Raw genomic sequence first — 5,895 nt, 5'->3', positions numbered from 1 at the left:
AATGGCAAAAGGAGCAAGAAAGGGCATTTTGGAGCTAAATGGAGCATTTTTGGGCATGGATTGGATAGCTTAACTATGGAGCAATGAGGATGGACGAAATTGAAGTCAAGAAGGGCTAGGAAAGGCTACAAATCTGGTGGAGGAAGTTCAAATGCAAAGAGGATAAGAAAGAAGCAAGAAACAAGGAACCTTATCCAACCTTATCTTATCCTATCCTAGAAACCTTATCCTATCCTAACTCCAACATTACCCTATTCTATCCTATCCAAATCTGGTTAGGACTTAAACTTAGCTACTTAGAGGGAATTAATTACACATTTAAACACCTATTTCAGTTTCTAGAAGCCTTATCCACTTAAATGCCGCAAGAACACCATTCCTTGTAGGTTTAGGAATTGCAATCCTCATTCTACACAAATATCATGTGTCCTAGGCCCTTTAGGTTTAGGAATCTGCCCTAAACCATCCCTTCTAGAAACCTTATCTCATCCCTATAAACATGCCGCACCAAAACCTTCTAGAATCCCTAAATCCTAGCCGCACTACCTATTCCAATTCCCATTTGATTTCTGCCTTGAATTAACCCTTTTTCAATGGGATTGTGCAATCCTTTTCCTTCACTAAGTGTGCCTAATTAGCCTATATAAACAGCCCTATGTCGCACCATTCATTCATCCACTCACACATTTATTCATTCATACTTTCATCCATCAAACACCACAATCCATTCTACAACACCCTAGTGCCGCAAGCAAGGAAGCAAGGAGAGGAGGACTTGTGCAATCTGCCATCCAAGGGAGTGCCGTGCATGCCATTGGAGTGTGGAGCGTTTTTCTTGGTTCTTTCTATCCTTAGTCTTAGTTCATTGTTTAAATTTAATTATCTTTGTTTTGCGAACATGAGGAACTAACTTCTTTTTAGTTAGAGGAGAATTTGAAGCCATGATTATATGTTTTATATGAATTGATTACGTCCGGTTATTATTTCTTAAGGCATGAATGTGATTTGCTTATCTAAATTATTAAAACTGGTTTATGTATGTGGGTTGGGGGTTAACACTTAATTTGCATGCATAAACTTGATGCTAGAGTATAGGAGGGTTTTACGTAATTGTTATTCACTTATATTCACAAGTAGTGGAGGTTGCTAGTCACAATCGCGTTAAGTAAATCCTTGGCACGAATCTCATGCGTTTCATAGTGATGAGTGCCTTGTCAATGCTTAGAGTTTTCACAAAGCTTAATGACTTTTGATATGTATCTTTGTTATGCATCTCATATAAAGAACTTGAAAAAGATAATTTGGTTGTAATGCGTTTTCATTCAATTCAATGAAATAAGGAAACTTGAGGGTTAGTTGTGCGATGCAACTAATTTGGGGCGTTGTCATTCATAGTCTAAAGGAGTAATAACTGGACTTTGGTTTGTATGCATATATCATGTGTGGAGAAGGACCCTCTAACTAGCCTTTTACCCATTTATTTTACCTAAATTCGTTTTTCAAGAGTGTTTTCTACAAAGTTTTGTTTTAAAGTTTTATTTTCGTCAAAAACAATCCCCAATTTACTTAGTCTTTATATTTGAGTCAAAACTTGTTTTCCTTGAGTCTTTTGAGTCTAGTCAAGTCCTATTTTCGTCCAAAACCTTTATTGAGTCTAAAATTGAGTCTTTTTGAGTATTGGTTGCTGTTTTAAGTGTCTAAAGTTAGTTTTGAGTCTATATAGTCGAGTTAAATGTTTTTGAGTCTTATTTACATAGATTAGCATCCCTAGTTAATCCCCGGTCTAGAACGATCCCTACTTACGTATCTACTGCAATTGTCACAAATAGGGTTTAATTTGTGTGTCAAGTTAATTTTCACATCAGAAAACATGTTGGTAGTTGAATACGACATAAATTTATAAACATGGAATTGGTTTTGTAACGGTGAATTCGAATCTCTGGCCTCATCTCCATTGCTTCTGTAGCAATATATTATTCGCTGCTACATTTGCATTTTAATTTAATTAAGTTTACAGCACAAAAACTACGCTCAATTGGTTACTTTCATTCTTTAGTTAGGGTTCTTTCAAAGTTAGTAATTTATAGAGGTCCAATCAGTCCATGTGGTTCGACACCCTTACTCGTGCCATTATCCTAACCATATTTTTGCACTAATAAGGAACACAACAATTCCCTCCATTGGCAACTCGTGCTACTTTATTTTCAGACTAAACTGGCTGTCTTGGCTATCGCTTCTCAAATGAATTTGCATATCGGCATACAGGTTTGACGCACTTTCTTGTGTTTTTTTTCTCTTCACCTTCTGATGTTGCTTAATTTGTTTTGCAGATTTAAACTTTTACATTTGGCTTTATAGGGGTTAGATTTCATGTCCCTCACTCTTTTCCTTGTGTCCTTATTGTTTTTCCTTCTAGAAGGGTAAGGTTTATGTGTTCACCCTTCTTTTTTCATGTATTTTTTTATATCCTTTTTCTTTTAATATGAAAGGTAGGTTCATCTCTTTACTGCCTAGGTATAACTTTTTTTACGTTATCAATGAAGTTACCCTTGTACCTCGAGGTTTTCTATAAAAAAAAATGAAGCGATTATCAAACTGTTACTTGTTAATTTGCGTCCTTATTTTCTATTGGTGACACGTCACTTTCTTTATTACGTAATCTAATAACATAATTTACCTACCATTACTCTCTCAAATCACTTGAAAATTTTATTATTTTAAAACATGTAAATCGAAATTAGTATCAAATTAACTCCGCCCAAGTCACTATTTACAGACCATTATACAAAATCACTCTCTTTTTTGCACTCGATTTCATAATCTTATTACTAAGTAGCAACATTCACAATCTTATTATTTCATAATTAATTAACCATCGATTTCAATGGCTTTGATGTCGGGCTTCTTTAACTCCGCCTTCGGAACACACCCAGAACTCCATCCTCCATGACAACCTTAATTTGATCAACCTTTACATTCTCTGAAAGCTGAAACCTCCACAAAAACTTGTCGCTGCTCCTCTCCACTTTGTGCCACTTGTTTTTTTTGTCCTCCTTTTCCACGTTCCTCTCTCTGCTTGAAGCACCTTGTTGTCTTCCAGCTCCACCTTCACCCCATCCTTCTTCAACCCCGGAATGTCCGCCTTGAATACATGGGCTTCCAGGGTCTCATTCCAATCGACCCTCACAAACAGTGGTGGAGCCACCTGGAGCCACCTTTAGAATAGGGTAGGCTCAAGCCTATCCTCAAATAATTTTTTTCCTAACAACCTCTACTAACATTAATTAATTTTATAATACCACTATCAATTTGAATTTGCAATTCTATCGGCCCAATTAACTTCAATCCAACAAATACAAAGCCTTCAATTTTTTACATTAGAGATTCGAAACTATAGTTCTATACTAATATTAGTTGATCATATTCTCTATTTCTTCCCTATCTACAATTTGTCCCTTTGCTTGCAAACTATTATTTTCGTTAATTTCTCATTTCCCTCTATTATATCATTTATGAAATCAAGAAGAGAAAAATATTTCCTTTTTCCAAATTAGCACAAAAAACCTTCAAACGCTCTCATGTCTTAATGTTTTTAGAAAAATGTTTTCTTGGTCGCTATGAGAAAATGAATGCATGCTCAATCACCTTTAAATTTGATATCAAGAATAAAGAATAGATGGATGCACTTTTAATAATGTTTCAACTTTTGATATAGTCGACCATTTATAATAAAGAATAAATGCATGATCACTCACTTTTAAATTTAATACCAAGACGACCGAAAGTACGAGATAGTTTCTACATGTATTATTTCCATTTTGATCTAAAGTGTGTTCCTTCTAAAATGAATTTCTGGCTCCACCACTGTTCACAAAAGCCGAATTTTCCTGAGAAAGTTCAGGGAATGCGGAGAGTGATGAGGAGGAAGGGAATGGGAAATACTTGAAAGGCTTCAACAGATTAAGGAAGAACGGGTCGAAGATGCTGCTGCCTCGTCGAGAGTTGGGGATGTGTGACACTTTGAAATAAACTTGAGGTTTTGTTTGGATGCCGGGAAAAGTTTTGGGAATCAAATTTGAGTGGATAGAGGGAGCTGTTGCTTTGCTTCACTGGTTGGTGGAGGGAGTGGGTTAGTGGCCTGTTTATAAGGAGTCCAAGAGTTTTCTGGAAAAATCTAGGCACTGGAAAATTAGAAAGGGCACGAAACCAAGCAGCACAAGGAAGACGATACAGAACTTGCTAGAAACTTCCTGGAAGAAAATGAATTGGGCTTGGACAAAAAAGAAAATAGAAATTGGGATAGAATAGAGGATAGAATTGGGCTAAACTAGCTTTTCTGCTTTGCTTCGCAGGTGTGAAAGTTCTTTTTTTTTTTTTTTTTTTTTTTATTCCAATTAGGCGTAAAGAGTTCAATTTATTTTTCACATTTGTACTTGATATTTCTAAGCTAGAACTTTGATCAACCATTGGTAATTGGCCAGGTATAACATCGATTTTTCCAATCTTATGGCGTACAAAAAAAAAAAAGCTTTATTTCCATCTTATGGCGTATGGAGCTTCATTGTTGGGGCTCTATGAAAGATTTTTCTTTTTAGGTTGAAATCTTTTATGTATTATTTTGCACACATCATATTACTTAAGTGTTGCTATGTAATTTGTTTGTTTGGGCTCTAGCCTCTAACTCCTTTTTATTTTTGGATAAATTATCTTGTGAGATGCTAAATGTTATCGATATTTAGTAGATATTGTTAATAGGATGTCAATATTATCATTTATTTATTTTTTTGGTAAAAATCAATATTATCATTTATTGATAGGTCATTATAGTGTTGTATGAGTACAGATTATTGTTCTAGAAAGTTCAAGAGAAACTCACACAAACGTTTCCAGCCTTAATCCTCAAGTCTTTACTAGAAATTTCTTCTGTTCAGTATAAGTACGCAACCAAATCCACTCATTTTCCAATCAATCAAGCAAAAAAAAAAAAAAAAGTTATGTAACGGTTAGTTATCAAACTTTCTCAACATCCAAACAAACGTCATCAGTTTTTCATCCCCTATTCCCTACGAGGAAGCAGCAGCTGTTGAGAATTAAGCTACCCACAAGCTTAGATTCAACCTGCAGATAGTGAACCTGCAGATGAACTTGAAGAATTGAAGAAGAAATGAAAGTTTCCAAATATATTTGTAACCATTGTTGTTGAATGTGTAACGGCTAGTTTGGTTTCTATTTCAAGCAATTTAGCACAACTGTTTTATTCCCTTTAATGGAGTTGTACTGTGCTGCTGGATCTTTCCCAAGTGGAAAGACCACAGCCTTCGATGACCTAAATGGCGATGGATGAGTCCTTGAAAAATAAGGCTTCATCTATGCACCAAAATTGTGAGGGTTTTGTATAAAAATGTACTTGAATCCCTAAATGAATACACAGTAGCTTTTACTCTTCCCTTTTACCTTCTTTATGCTCTGCAACTTTTCAAGCTTAAAGCTTTAAACTTTTCTATAAAAGCAACCTTTAAAACCATATGCCTGGTAGAATTTCAACATGGTAACAGAACTCTGAGGTTTGCGTTATTGTGAGTGATTTTGTCTTCGAAAACCAACACATAAAGCTTAAAGGTGGTTCCCTTATCAAGTTTTTTTCTTTTTTCTTGCTATTATTGTGACATCCCACATCGCCCAGGGGTGATCCTTAAATGTATATTCCCATCCCTACCTAGCACGAGGCCTTTTGGGAGCTCACTGGCTTCGGATTCCGTAGGAACTCCGAAGTTAAGTGAGTAGCGCGCGAGAGCACTCCCAGGATGGGTGACCCATCGGGAAGTTCTCGTGTGAGTTCCCAAAAACAAAACCGTGAGGGCGTGGTCGGGGCCCAAAGCGGACAATATCGTGCTA

At 36.1% G+C, this 5,895-nt stretch overlaps 1 pseudogene; it reads right to left on the bottom strand.

Moving 5' to 3' along the window:
* Positions 1 to 2,656: 2,656 nt before the first annotated feature.
* LOC103942433 lies at positions 2,657 to 5,194 on the bottom strand (annotated as a pseudogene).
* Positions 5,195 to 5,895: the final 701 nt, after the last annotated feature.

Source organism: the organism of the source record quoted next, unplaced genomic scaffold, assembly GCF_019419815.1.
Source record: "Pyrus x bretschneideri cultivar Hongxiangsu unplaced genomic scaffold, Pyrus_bretschneideri_v1 Contig9, whole genome shotgun sequence".
In the NCBI taxonomy this organism is placed as follows: domain Eukaryota; kingdom Viridiplantae; phylum Streptophyta; class Magnoliopsida; order Rosales; family Rosaceae; genus Pyrus; species Pyrus x bretschneideri.
This window is presented reverse-complemented; position numbering and strand designations above follow the sequence as displayed.